Below are 14,980 nucleotides of genomic sequence, written 5' to 3' on the forward strand. Positions count from 1 at the left end.
ATCTCACTTTTTTACAAATTCTAAAAAGCACAACTCAAAAAATGTAACATAACAATGTTTCTTTTTTTTTTTTTTTTTTTTTTTTTATTTTTCTGAAGCTGGAAACGGGGAGAGACAATCAGACAGACTCCCGCATGCGCCCGACCAGGATCCACCCGGCACGCCCACCAGGGGCGACGCTCTGCTCACCAGGGGGCGATGCTCTGCCCCTCCGAGGTGTCGCTCTGCCGCGACCAGAGCCACTCTAGCACCTGGGGCAGAGGCCAAGGAGCCATCCCCAGCACCCGGGCCATCTTTGCTCCAATGGAGCCTTGGCTGCGGGAGGGGAAGAGAGAGACAGAGAGGAAGGAGGGGAGGGGGGGTGGAGAAGCAAATGGGCGCTTCTCCTGCGTGCCCTGGCCGGGAATCGAACCCGGGTCCCCCGCACGCCAGGCCGACGCTCTACCGCTGAGCCAACCAGCCAGGGCCAACAATGTTTCTTAATGTCAGAATAAATTTAATTTTGTCATATTTATTTTGTTTAATTGCCATAAAAGCACGCTGGACTTTATCTTTTTTCTTTAATATTTGACTTAATTATTATAACATATTTCTTGGAAATTTGTACATAGTGCGCCTACAATTATTTGTGGGATTTTAAATGTACCCCGACTTCAGAAAGTTTGAGAACCACCGCCGTAGGCAGTAGGCATGAGTCAGTGGTCAGCAAACTTATTAGTCAACAGAGCCAAATATCAATAGTACGATTGAAATTTCTTTTGAGAGCCAAATTTTTTTAACTTAAACTATATAGGTAGGTACACTCCTTATTGAGGTAGTGCCTGCATGTGGTATTTTGTGGAAGAGCCACACTCAAGGGGCCAAAGAGCTGCATGTGACTCGCAAGCCGTGGTTTGCCGACCACTGGATTAAATCATTGGCCAATGCTGATTAATTCAATCTCAGCCCCTCTCTCTCTCTGGAGATTGGAAGTGGGGCTGAAAGTTCCAATCCATGAGTAATGCAGTTGTTTCCCTGACAACCAGCCCGTATCCTTAGAGACTTTCCAAAAGTCACCTCATTAACATAAACTCAGGTATGGTTGACAGGAGGTGGTGGTGGGGATCTTTTCTTTTTTTTGCTAAGGTGAGAGGAGGGGAGATAGTGAGGCAGACTCCCACATGTGCCCCAACTGTGATTAACCCAGCAACCCCAACTAAGGCCGATGCTTGAATACTGAGCTATTTGTAGTGCCTGAGTCTGATACTTGGACCTTGGACCAACCGAGCTATCCTTAGCGCCCAGGCTATGCTTGAGCCAATCGAGCCACTGGCTGTGGAACGGGGAAAGAGAGAGTAGGGAGAGATGGAGGGGGAGAGAAGCAGATGGTCACTTTTCCTGTGTGCCCTTACTTGGAATCAAACCTGCGGGACGTCCATATGTCAGGCCAATGCTCTGCCATTGAGCCAACCAGCCAGGGACCAAAAAAATCTTTATTTTGACCACCATTTCATGGATGCTAGTTTGGGGAAAGGGTCTTTGGGAGCCAGGTAGAGGGGAGTGGAAGAATTGTCCAAGGGTGTGTAGATTTGAGCTGCTGCATTTCTAACTCAATATCTTGAAATGCATCATGATTCCTGTTCATAGGATTGTAAGGTTTATTTAGAAAATCTTGGAACCAATGCCAACAAGACTGAATTGGAGTGAGCCTTTGGCTATTATGGACCACTCCAAAGTGTGTGGGTTGCGAGAAACCCTTGTGGCTTTGCTTTTGTTGAATCTCAAGATTCCTCAAGATGGAGCCGATACTGTCTGAGAGCTAGATGGGAGAACATGTGTGGCTGCCAGATAAGGATGGAACTGTTGAATGGTGAAAAGAGAAGTTGAGACCCTGGCTGATTGGCTCAGTGGTACAGTGTGGGCTCGGTGTGTGAAAGTACCAGTTCGGTTCCCAGTCAGGGCACACAGGAGAAATGACCATCTGCTTCTTCACCCCACCCCACCTCTCATTCTCTCTTCCTGTCCTGCAGCCATGGCTCAAATACTTTGAGCAAAGTTGGCCTTGGCCCCAGAGGATGACTCCATGGCCTTGCCTCAGGCGTTAAAATAGCTTGGTTGCAGAGCAATGGGACAGCGACACAGATAGGCAGAGCATGGCCTGGCAGGGGGCTTGCTTAATGGATCCCAGTTTGGGCCCATGTAAGAGTCTGTCTCAACCTCTCTGCCTCTCACTTAACACATTGTGGACCAATAGTTTTATTGCTAGCTTTACCTAGTGGCTAGATAAGTTTCTATTGAATGAGTACAAAAAATGTTTTACATAAATGTAAAGGCATGCTTTAAAATTAAATACCCATTGCATTTTGAAGTTTTTTATTACATATTCTTACAAGCTAACATCTTTTTAAAGTATGATACTTTGTAAAACACTGTGTAATAGGAAGTGGAACTAAACAAAGCTGGCAAATGTAAAGTGTTTCTCTTCTCTTACCGTTACTTTTGCATACTTTGCAAACTTTACTAGGATATCTCTTTTTATCTGAAGATGGAATTTGCACAGGGATGTGCTGCTTCATGTTGCCTGATAATCTTTGCAGATGATCTTTCTGAGGAGCTCTCATACTTCTAACATTTGATGGATCAGGATTGCTAAATTCTGAATCTGCTGATTTATTTACTTCCGATGAGATCCACTCTGTTGCTACAGTTAAAAGAAAGTCTTTGTATCTTTTTCTACAGTTAAAAGAAAGTCTTTGTATCTTACTCGGCTTTCTGGATTGAGCACTTGATAAATACTGAATGTATTGAATAGTCCACAATTAATCAGGTAAAGCACTACTTTCTTTGTTCATTTTATTGTTTTTCTAAGGATACTACATGTTGAAAAGTATTGGTCGGCACGATCAACACCTTGCATATATACTGCACAATGGAAACTGGCTTCTGTATTTCCTCTCCAGTATGCCAATTTGTCTTTTCTGTTTTAGAAGAGGAAGCATCATAGATAGTTGAATTAATTCGAACTTCTCTTTTATCTTTCCAAATCAATAATAAAACATCACTTTTTCTTCAGAAGGCTATTTTGCCTCTTTTAAGCGTAGATGCTTCATCTTTCAAATATTTTGGCAAGCCTCTATTTGTTTGAATTGTTCCGCAAACCCTTGTTTTATGTAGTAATAAAGTTTCTGCAACTGAAATGCTATTGTATTGTAATAGTTATCTTGGTATATGTGATGCCCCAATTCCAGATACAGCTGAAGTAGTGACAGAATAGTCATTCAATTTTTTTTCCTTCACCTGTGTAAATTTCCATATTGCAAATATGCCCAGTCCTACTCTCACATACCATTCTTACATGTAAACCATACTTAAAAATTTTAGCTGGGTTGTAAGTTTTAAATAGAAGATGTTCCCTCCAGGGAATCATGCCTTCATCTAATGATAATTCTCGCATAGGTTTATATATTGTTTGAAATTTACTAATAAAGTGGTCGAGTTACAGATTGAATTTTAAATAGCCTGGATGAAGATTTAGTCATGTTTGCATTGTCATTGAAATGCCAATAAGTCCAGATTTGTTCAAAACGATTTTGACCCATTGTCTGAGGAAATATTAGAACAGCTAGAACTGGATTTGTAGGCCAATATTCTTTCCAACTATCCTTTTGAACATGCCCCATTTGCACTATAAGTCCTAAAAATGTTTTCATATCTGTTGGAGTACAGGAGACCACTTTATTGCTTTTGAAATTTTGTGCTTTCCCAAATTTTGGTTATAATATATGTTTGATTGATGACAAAATAGTTCAAACAGATCGTCATCAAAAGTCAAGTTGGTGACTTCAGTGATGTTCTTAGAATCAGACAGTGTAACTGTAACCCCAGAATTACCTTTCAATTTTTCCAAATTAGGTTGAAAGTCCTCTTTTGACCAATCATTATCTTGGCAACCAATATGCAAATTATACTCAAAATCATGTTTGAAATTGTTCAAATTTTCAGGTCTGGAATCACTTGAAATTACTATTTTTTGCCTTTTTGAAGGAATAATTATATCACTACCACTGTCAAAGCTTTCATCAGTTTCATTTGGAATATCTGACAAATTGTCAGCAAGTATATCCAGAATTTTATTATGTTCTTTGTCACTATCCATGGTTACTCAGCACTTAAAAAATATCAAATTAATATAAAAAACAGTTATTTTTATTACTAACAACAAGAAACTAATCACTTCTATTTTCCTCTGTAATTTTTAACTTCAGTGAATGTGTTTTTCCGTTATACTGTTTCTCTCTAAATGACAATGAAAAGCCGAGAATTCTCATGATTAGCCACAAGCCTTAGAATAGAAAACATGAGAATTCTCGTGATCTGTCTTCAATGTGTTAATAATAAAAAAAAGAGAGAGAGAAAAGAAAGAAAGAAAGACAAAAAAAAAAGAAAAGAGAAGTCGACATCTTGACCCACCTCCCTCTTGGGGTTGTCGCCCCCAGATGATTATCCAAGGGGTCCTCCACCTTGTCGGAGTTCTCCAAGATGGAGAAAGCTTCTTCCGCAGCCAGAGCTGGTCCCTTTCTAGAGACAGGAAAAAGAGAGAGATCAGTGTCTCGGGAGAGAAATCACAAGCCGTCCCAATCTTTCCTAGGTCTCATAGCCAATCTGGGTCAAATGAAAGGAAACAGAAGACCAGTTTGCAAGAGAAATGGTTTATAGGAAATAACTTCATTTGACAGGAGTAAATACAGAAAATTCAAGTTTTGTTTGAAACTTCATAAGCTTGGTGAATTTTTAAGATGTTTTAGCTGTTCACATTTGTTTGTCTTGGAGCAGTGACACATAAAGATGTAATTCTCTATGGTTTAAAATGGATCATGCCCTGGCCGGTTGGCTCAGCGGTAGAGCGTCGGCCTAGCATGCGGAGGACCCGGGTTCGATTCCCGGCCAGGGCACACAGGAGAAGCGCCCATTTGCTTCTCCACCCCTCCGCCGCGCTTTCCTCTCTGTCTCTCTCTTCCCCTCCCGCAGCCAAGGCTCCATTGGAGCAGAGATGGCCCGGGCGCTGGGGATGGCTCTGTGGCCTCTGCCTCAGGCGCTGGAGTGGCTCTGGTCGCAACATGGCGACGCCCAGGATGGGCAGAGCATCGCCCCCTGGTGGGCAGAGCGTCGCCCCTGGTGGGCGTGCCGGGTGGATCCCGGTCGGGCGCATGCGGGAGTCTGTCAGACTGTCTCTCCCTGTTTCCAGCTTCAGAAAAATGAAAAAAAAAAAAAAAATGAAAAAAAAAAATTAAAATGGATCATATGAGGCATGTAGTATCAAGAATTGTTACTTTACAATGTTCCCTTAAGCAAAACTGAATTTGCTTTAAACTTTAGTGTGGCATGGACTGATAATAGATCTCTTAACTCCTGCCCAGCTAAAGTGTGATGTTTAATATTATGGAAACAAAACAGGCAAAATTTAGACTTAAGGCTTTTCATAGCTGGGATATAATATGCAGCTGTAGTTGAATGAGCAGGCTTTAAAAGCTGCTGTGAACACAAGCCAACAGGTAAAAATTAAAGCTGCAACTTTAAACTATAGTAGATTAGGGGTTTAAAATTTTTTAACTGGTCTTTATACAGGGCAGAAGTTGTCCAGTTGGTATAGAATCTAAGAAGGTTCAAGAAAGCCAGTTTACCTTTCTTTGCTTTAGGTTATAAATTTCTTATGTGCTTGCTGTATGTGAGTGAACACATAACCCTTTGTAATAGCATTCTTCATTTGGAAATTTGAGACTATGCAAAATATCAGTGTCCTGCCTGTTTAAGGGTGCATTGTAGAGCTGAACTTTGAGTTACTGTGCACAAAAATTTTTTTCATGCTGTCATTAGTAATATGATTTGTGAAAATCCTTGGTATTAAACTTTTGATTACAAAAAAATCTTTATTTTAAAATTTTATTTTGAAAGTAACTTTAAAATTAATATAACTATACTTTGGATGACAGGGAAGACCATGATAAAATAAATATAGGGTGGGGCAAAGTAGGATTTACTGTTGTGAGTACACAAAATGCAGAGTTTATTCTTATGTTATTATTTATTTATTATTGTATTATTTTCTATACCAACAACTATAAACCTACTTTTGCCCTACCCTATACAATCATCTGATTTGAATGCCCATATTTTTGTTTTTGTTTATAACTGAGTTGGAGTCAGCTATAAAACTGAAATTGCCCTGGGCTACAGTAAAGAATAGAAACAAATACATGATGCATACATGCCAAATAAAGACCAAATATTGTAATTTCTTGCTTCTGAAACAAAGGTTAAAAAAAATTGTAATAGAAGAAATAGTGGGAAAGTTATCACATAGCAATATTGATATTTCAAATTAAAAACATCTATGTTGTATTAATTTCCAGTGTAATTTAGGTCAGGCAAAACAATATTCTTTGTTACCTTAAAATTAATGTTAATTTCAAATATTTTAGTTTAAGCCCTGGCAGGTAGCTCAGTTGGTTAGAGTGTCGTGCCTACACACCAAGGTTGTGGTTTTGCTAACGGGTCAAGGCACACACAAGAATCAATCAATGAATGCATAAAAAGGTGGAAAAACAAATTGATGTTTCTTTCTCTCTAAAAATCAATCAATAAATAAAACAAAAATAAATTTTTTTATTAATTTCAATTTTTCTAGTTTAATATTTAAAAAGAGCTATGAACATAGGTTTATACCAAGTTTTCTACTTGCACATAGCATATATTAGGGTAACTTTAAAATTGAAAGTTTATCACATTGGGTATATACAACAGTCCTTGCAAGGTGAACCTGTATTATTCAAGATTGACAAACAGTGCTATATACTCTGTATGACTGATATATATAAGGAACATGATAAATGTTAGTTGAATCACAGTTTTAATTATCTATATAGGTTCTTCATATTTATTCATTCGATTGACTCAAATTATCCCAGAGTTACTTTTTTCCTCATAATAAATGCACTGAATTAACAGTGAGAAGTTGCAGTGGTTCTTGACTTGTCACTAGGAACCCCTTAGAGCAGTGGTTCTCAACCTTTCTAATGCTGTGACCCCGCAATACAGTTCCTCATGTTGCGGTGACCCCAAACCAAAAAATAATTTTGGTGGCTACTTCATAACTGTAATTTTGCTACAGTTATGATTCAGAATGTAAATACCTGATATGCATTATGTATTTTCCGATGGCTTTAGGCGACGCCACCGGGGTCGCGACCCACAGGTTAAGAACTGCTGCCTTAGAGCATCTATGAAATCTATGGACCCTCTCTGAAGAAAAATGGATATATAAAAATATTACATACAATATAAAAAATTACACACATAATAAAAGAGATAAGACTCTTAAATTAGATATCTGTGAAATCTAAGGCAACTTCTCTTAGAGTTTCCATTTCCTCATCTGTAAAATGCAAATACCATCAATCTCATGTTATGTAGATTGAATGAAATCACGTTCATTATGGTGCTTGCAATTTAGTAATTGCCAAATTAAATGGTAAGTATAATTATTATTAAGGCCAACACTGACCTCCTGTCTTACCTCTAATTATTGTCGTTTGAGGTGTTCTTGTGCTGATTGTTCATTGTAGCATTCCAAGGGCAATTTGTTCTTTCTACTGGTAATCTCATTTATTTGGCTTCTCCTTTTAGGCTATTTTTACAGATGATAGTGAACCATGAAAGCACTGAAGAATAATAACATCTTTAATGATTAAGAATATTAAGAGGCTTTTAATATTGTTATGATCAATTCCAAAGGTGATGAGTAATAAACAGAAATACAATATAAGAACAAGGATACTTGAAGGGCAAATATATTGGCTCACAAATTTAAACTGGAGATCTGATACATACTTGTGGCATACAAGAAAATGGGGAAGTTATACTATACTTACATCATAGTTTTCTTGAAAACTAAATGACAATATAGTGAGTAGCACATAACTGAGATTTAATCACATATGAATAATGAATGATAAATGGATACTAAGTCAGTATGGAATATTGTATTAAGTTGAGAAAGCATTTATTCTATTATTCTCAAAACTGGTTATATTAAAAATATACTTTAATTTTTTAGCATGCAAGAAGAAAGACGGGGTCAGACAGCAAGGGAGAGAGATGAGAAACATCAATTCTTTGTTGCAGCACCTTAGTTGTTCGTTGATTGATTTCGCATATGTGCCTTGATGGCAGAGGGCTCTAGTTGAGCCAGTGACCCCTTGCTCAAGCTCATGAGCCTATGCTCAAGCTGGCGACCTTGGGGCTTCCAACCTGAGTCCTCAGCATCCCAGACCAAAACTCTACACACTGCCCCAATGCCTGGTCAGGCAAAAAACAAAACAAAAAAACATTTTTATGTTCATATCTGGAAAATAATTCAGAACTATAGAAAATTTACAGAGGCAGTAAGAGTGTTATGAAAATAATGTAAAGCTTTGGAGACTCACAATTATAGGAGAAATCCTTATACAACAAACTCTAAGGTACTATACAAATTCTTTTATTTTCTTTTATTTTTATTGTCATTTTGGTATTTTTAAGTATTAAATATTACATGATATGTATAGGTGACAGGTTGAAATTAAAAAATACTTTGGATATGTGTCACTGTAGTCATCATATCACGATGAGAGTTTTCAAAACACTAAAAAAAAGCTTTATAAAAACTCTCAATTATTATAAAATGCTTTTATAAGTAAACAGTAACTTCCATCTGTGTGGAAGATCTCAAAAAGTGATCTTAAAATATGTACATGAGACCCTAGCCAGTTGGCTTAGTGGTAGAGCGTCAGCCCAGTGTGTGGATGTCCCAGGTTTAATTTCTGGTCAGGGCACCCAAAAGTGACCACCTGCTTCTCCACCCTTCTCCCTTCACTTCTCCCCTCCTGCAGCCATGGCTCAATTGGTTCGACTGCATTGGCCCAGGTGCTGAGGATGGCTCCATGGAGCCTCAGCCTCTGGTGTTAAAAATAGCTCAGTTGTGAGCATGGCCCCAGATGGGCAGAGCATTGGCCCCAGACGGGGGCACCAGGTGAATCCCAGTCAGGGCACATGCAGGAGTCTGTTTCTCTATCCTCCCTCCTCTCACTTGGAAAAGAACACACACACACACACACACAAACACACACACACACGTATGATGAAACATGTCCTCCTCCCCAAAATGATGACCTTATTAGAGATAGTGGTCATTTACCATCACAATGATTCTCATTTTAGAATGCTGAATGCCTCATTTCAAAGTACAGTATGTTCTGGCTTTCCTTTAAAAAAAATTTTTTTTTAGACCTTATGCTCTTATGATTCTATGCAATTTCTAAAAATATGCATAGAAGCCAAGCCTGTGATTCAATGTTTTCATAGTTCTATTCAATGTAACAGACTGGGAAGGTGAGCTAAAGATTACTCCCTCTATATTTTGAAAGATTTCAGAGTTGAATGCTAGTATATTTAATCTGTTGCTGATTTTTTTTAAGCCTTGGCAATGTCAGGCATCCTGGTATATGTATTAATTAGTGGAATATTTGTCATTCTTACTGCTCAGACTTGTTATAACTGTTTTGTTTGTTTATATGAAACTTCTACCATGTGTTCGAACAGAAAATTCCTATGTAGTTAAGAACTTAATTAACCAGTGCCTGACCTGTGGTAGCACAGTGGATAAAGCATCTACCTAGAATGCTGAGGTTGCTAGTTCAAAAATCCCTGGGCTTGCCTGGTCAAGGGACATATGGTAGTTGATGCTTCTTGCTCTTACTCCCCTTCTTTCTCTCTCTCTCTCTTTCCTCTCTAAAATAAATAAATAAAATCTTCAAAGAAATTTTAAAAAGAACTATTAATTTTTAATCAGATATTTGACACAGGAATCCTTTTTAAAACAAAATCCTTTGTTATTATCAACTAAGTTACTGCTTTTGATTTCAAAAGCACCTGTTTCTGATGTGTACTAAACAAATGTGTAATTTCTTGTGCAAGACTTTTTGACTGTTTTCAAGCACCATATGTGAGATGGTTAGAAGCAATAATATATTAATATTTCTATTTAACCCTTTCAAAACTGAACTGTATTTTTTTAAAGATTTATTTTCCTCCTGATTTGTTTGCCAGCATTCAGTATTGTTGAGCCAGATATATGTTTATTTGCTCATGTTTAGCTTATTTCTTGTAACTTGCAGTGTGCTCTACATTTTCAGTCCTTAAGAGATTTATTTTACAAACTGTGTACTGTAAGGTTTATTGGCAATCAGATGGAAAATTGAGTAAGCTTACACCATATTTTGTAGAAAAATCTGCTTAGCTCCATATTTCACCCATGAACAATTTATAATGTGAACAGTCTTAAGGAATAAATAAAATATAAAATGTAAAAACAAAAAATCAATGTAAAATTTTTAAGTTAAACAAAAAATTAGTTCCTGAGTGCAAGAATTATTAAATTGAATGGAATCAGCTTGAAGTAGGGAATTTTTAGATCATTTCTTCCATGTCCAAGGTTTTCTTGTGATCTATATACTTCATAATCTCTTTTATTTTATTTTGTATTTTTCTGAAGCCGGAAACGAGGAGGCAGTCAGACAGACTCCCACATGCGCCCTACCGGGATCCACCGGCATGCCCACCAGGGGGCGATGCTCCACCCATTTGGGGCATTGCTCTGTTGCAACCAGAGCCATTCTAGCACCTGAGGCAGAGGCCATAGAGTCATCCTCAGCGTCCAGGCCAACTTTGCTTGAATGGAGCCTCTGCTGCGGGAGGGGAAGAGAGAGACAGAGAAGAAGCAGATGGGTGCTTCTCCTGTGTGCCCTGGCCGGAAATCGAACCCGGGACTCCTGCACACCAGGCCGATGCTCTACCACTGAGCCAGCCAGCCAGGGCCCATAATCTCTTTTTAAAATCATTTTTAAAAATTTACTTATTGACTTTTAGAGGGGAAGGAAGTATGAGAGAGAAAGAGAAATTGATCTGCTCCTGTATATGCCCTGATTGGGGATCAAACCTGCAACTTTTGTGTATCAGTACTCTCTGACCAACTAAACTTTCTGGCCAGGGCTATACTTCATAATCTTTATTGTCTCCATAATATTCATTTTCATTTTTTTAGCGGGTACGGGGCGGGACAAACAGGGACAGCCATAGAGGAAGGGAGAGAAATGAGAAGCATCAATTCCTCACATGGCACCTTAGTTATTCATTCACTTTCTTTCATACTGAATGCATTTTTACTTTACATATAAATTTCTTAGTTAAAAAAAATGTGTTAATATTCAGCATTTGAATGGCTATCAGGAAGGTTATTACTATTTAAGCACAGTTCTTTCATCAATCTACTATATGTACATAAATTCATTCCTTCTACAAATTCACTATTTATGCCATATTTCCCTTTTAAAAAGATTTCAGTTAATTTTTCATTGCCACCATAAATATATTAGTTGATTATATGTAAATTTTATATTAATTTACTATTATATAGTCATTAAATTTGGAAATTTGGGGGTAATTTTACTTTTTAAGTGGAAAATACCTTATAATTCATATATAGGATAGAATAATTGGCATTTTTATTAAGAAAACAGCTTAATCATGTATTTAACATTAAATGAAGTTGAGAGAGCAGAGTAAAAAGTATTCTGTTGAGTTTATTCCATGATGTAGAGAAAAAGAAACTTTTAACACGTGAAATTGATTTGAATGGGTAAAAAATCTTACATTGTACATTGATTTTTACATGACTCATACAGAATTTAAAGTAATTATCTTGAAAAGATAAGAATGGTAATGTCAGGTGATAAAAGTGAATGTGAAAAAAATGTACTAAAAATTATTCCATTACTTATTTTCTTCTTCCTTTTTGGTGATGACTAAACCTTGAATGGTCTGGTTGGCAGAGACTTACTAAAAAGCCTCTATTTCAACTCTTCTTTCTGGCATTTAAAATATTCCAAAATCCCATCACCTTATCCTAAGATAAATTTCTTGCCTGACCTGTGGTGGCGCAGTGGATAAAGCATCAACCTGGAATGCTGAGGTTGCCGGTTCAAAACCCTGGGCTTACCTGGTCAAGGCACATATGGGAGTTGATGCTTCCTGCTCCTCCCCTTTCTCTCTCTCCCTCTCTCTCCCCTCTCTAAAATGAATAAATAAAGTCTTTAAAAGTTTTTTTAAAAAAAGATAAATTTCTCTAGCGCCCTCTGCTTAGCTTATGCTGGTTCTAGTCAATGGCCGACACTCATTTTTGCTTTCAAGTTGGCTAAATTGTATCCCCCACACGAAAATTTATGAGGTTCTAATTGACAGTATCTTATTTGGAGACAGGACCTTTGAAAAGGTAATTAAGGTTAAATAAAGTCATAAGAGTATGCTCTAACCCAGTATGTCTGGTGTTCTTTTAAAAAGGGACATTTGGAGATAGACTCACATATAGAAAGAACACCACATAAACATGAAACAGCCATCTACTAGCCAAGGACAGAGGCCCCTGAAACCAACTCTGTTTTGGACTCCAGAGCTGTGAGGAAGTAAATTTGTTTAAGCCACCAAGTCTGTGGTACTTTGTTAATGGCAGCCCTAGCTGCCTTTGCTCATATTGTTCCCCTCACTGAAAATGCCCCTTCCTTTGATCCACATCTATCCAGATTATGTCATTTAACATGGAACTTAAACAGCCACTTGGTGAAGTTATCCCAAACATACACATGGAACGGGGAGAGACAGTCAGACTCCCGCATGCGCCCGACCGGGATCCACCCGGCACGCCCACCAGGGGGCGACGCTCTGCCTACCAGGGGGCGATGCTCTGCCCCTCCGAGGCATCGCCCTGTAGCGACCAGAGCCACTCTAGCGCCTGAGGCAGAGGCCAAGGAGCCATCCCCAGTGCCCGGGCCATCTTTGCTCCAATGGAGCCTCGCTGCGGGAGGGGAAGAGAGAGACAGAGAGGAAGGAGAGGGGGAGGGGTGGAGAAGCAGATGGGCGCCTCTCCTGTGTGCCCTGGCCGGGAATCGAACCCAGGACCCCTGCATGCCAGGCCGACGCTTTACCACTGAGCCAACCGGCCAGGGCCACTACTGACTTTTTAATATAAAATTGGACATGTAAGTGCTAAAAGCACTTAATGTATAAACAATTTAGGGGAAAATGAGACATAGTTTTTGCCCTTAAACTTATTGTGTAGCAGTGCAAAACCCAATTCTATAGGAAGCTTAAATTTTAAAAAAAATGGGTTCAGAAAAATTTCACAAAAGATGAGTCCTGAAGGAAGATGTATTAGTTATCCTCCTAACTAATTCGGGTTAATTTTCTGCATATCAAATTAACCCAAATGACTGCAGTTTGAAACAACAAATATTTATTATCTCAGATTCAGGAGGGTAGTTAGCTAGATGGTTGCGGTCTCTTATGAAGTAGGTTAAGCTGTTGGCTGGGGCTGAAGTCATCTCAAGAGGGCACAAATACTTGCTTCTAATCTCACTCACGTGGTTGTTGGCAAGTTTCAGTTCCTTATTGGCTGTTAGATCTCATTTCCTTGGCACATAGGCTTCTCTATAGTCTGCCTGAATCTCCTGTGACATGACAGTTGGCTTCTCTCAGTGATTCCAGAGAGTATGCCTCTTATAATCTAGTCTCCAAGTCACAGTTGCTTCCACTTTATTCTATTTATTAGAAGAAAGTCACAAAGACCAACCCATATTCAAAAGAAAATGAATTAAGTTCCACCTCTTGACAAGTAGAACATTAAAGAATTTGTGGACATATTTTTAAAACCAACATAGAAGACTGAAAAGAATCTGTTAAGACACTTTTGGGGAAGCAAGGTCATTCACAGCTGGGGAAAGAAAACTGCAAAGACATGAAGTATGAAGCAGTATGGAATACTGGCATACAACTACCAGTGGTTCCTGAGGTTGTACACGTAGGGAGGTTAGTTATCAAGAAAATCTTATGGCATGTGCTCTCCCTCCTGGAAGCACACCTATGCCTTTCCCGTTCCCTCTTCTTCCCCAACAGGTGTGTATCTCCAAAACTCTGAAGGACCGCACAAGACTTGCAACCAGAGAAGCTATAGGCAATAGCAGCAGCTTGTCCTGGGCTAACCCCTCTGAATCTGTCCATGAGGCCTTCTTTTTCTTGATTTCTCAGTGAGCCAAAGTAGCCATGCCTAGCCTCTCTTGTTGCTTCTTTTATCCTAAGCCCTTCCTTGTTTCACTGTCCCCAGTTTTAATAGTAAACATACCCTCTGCCTAACCAGGTAGAGGTGTCGTGGATAGAGTGTCGGACTGAGACGCAGAGGACCCAGGTTTGAAACCCCAACGTTGCCGGATTGAGGGCAGGCTCACGAGCTTGAACGTGGGGTCACTGGCTTGAGTGTGGGATCATAGACATGACCCATTGGTTGCTGGCTGGAGCCCAAGGTTGCTGGCTTGAGCAAGGAGTCACTGGCTCGTCTGAAGCCCCCAGTCAAGGCACATATGAGAAAGCAATCAATGAACAACTAAGGTGCTGCAACCAAGAATTGATGCTTTTGATCTCTCTCCCTTCCTATATGCCCCTTTCTCTCTCTTGCTAAAAATCAAACAAAAAACCAAACATACTCTCCAAAAATAAAAAATAAAAAATAAATTTAAAAAGGTCTTTATACCTTTTTTACAAATAGGAGTTTGTCTTTTACCCTGTAGGTGATGAGGCATTATTATAAAGATTTAATGCAGGGGAGTTTAAGTTGTACACTAGAAACTGGTGGTAGTTTGGAAGACGAGGTAAAACTTAGTAAACAAAGATTAATTTCTTCCAAAACTTCAGATGAGAGATTATGAGTGAATGATTAAGAGAATGGCTGAAAGAGTGGAGAGGTAAGGATGGATCCTAGTCATGTCTAGATGGTAAAATATACAAGAGTTGGCAATTAATTGTGGGATATAAAGAAAGGATAAAAGCTATCAGGCTTGGCAACCAGCATGTGGTACTATTT

At 38.9% G+C, this 14,980-nt stretch overlaps 1 pseudogene; it reads left to right on the forward strand.

Annotated features, from left to right (window-relative positions):
• The first annotated feature begins 1,602 nt into the window (after positions 1-1,602).
• On the forward strand, positions 1,603-4,712 carry LOC136322293 (serine/arginine-rich splicing factor 3 pseudogene; annotated as a pseudogene).
• The last annotated feature ends 10,268 nt before the right edge of the window (positions 4,713-14,980 follow it).

Source organism: Saccopteryx bilineata, chromosome 2 (assembly GCF_036850765.1).
Source record: "Saccopteryx bilineata isolate mSacBil1 chromosome 2, mSacBil1_pri_phased_curated, whole genome shotgun sequence".
In the NCBI taxonomy this organism is placed as follows: Eukaryota; Metazoa; Chordata; class Mammalia; order Chiroptera; family Emballonuridae; genus Saccopteryx; species Saccopteryx bilineata.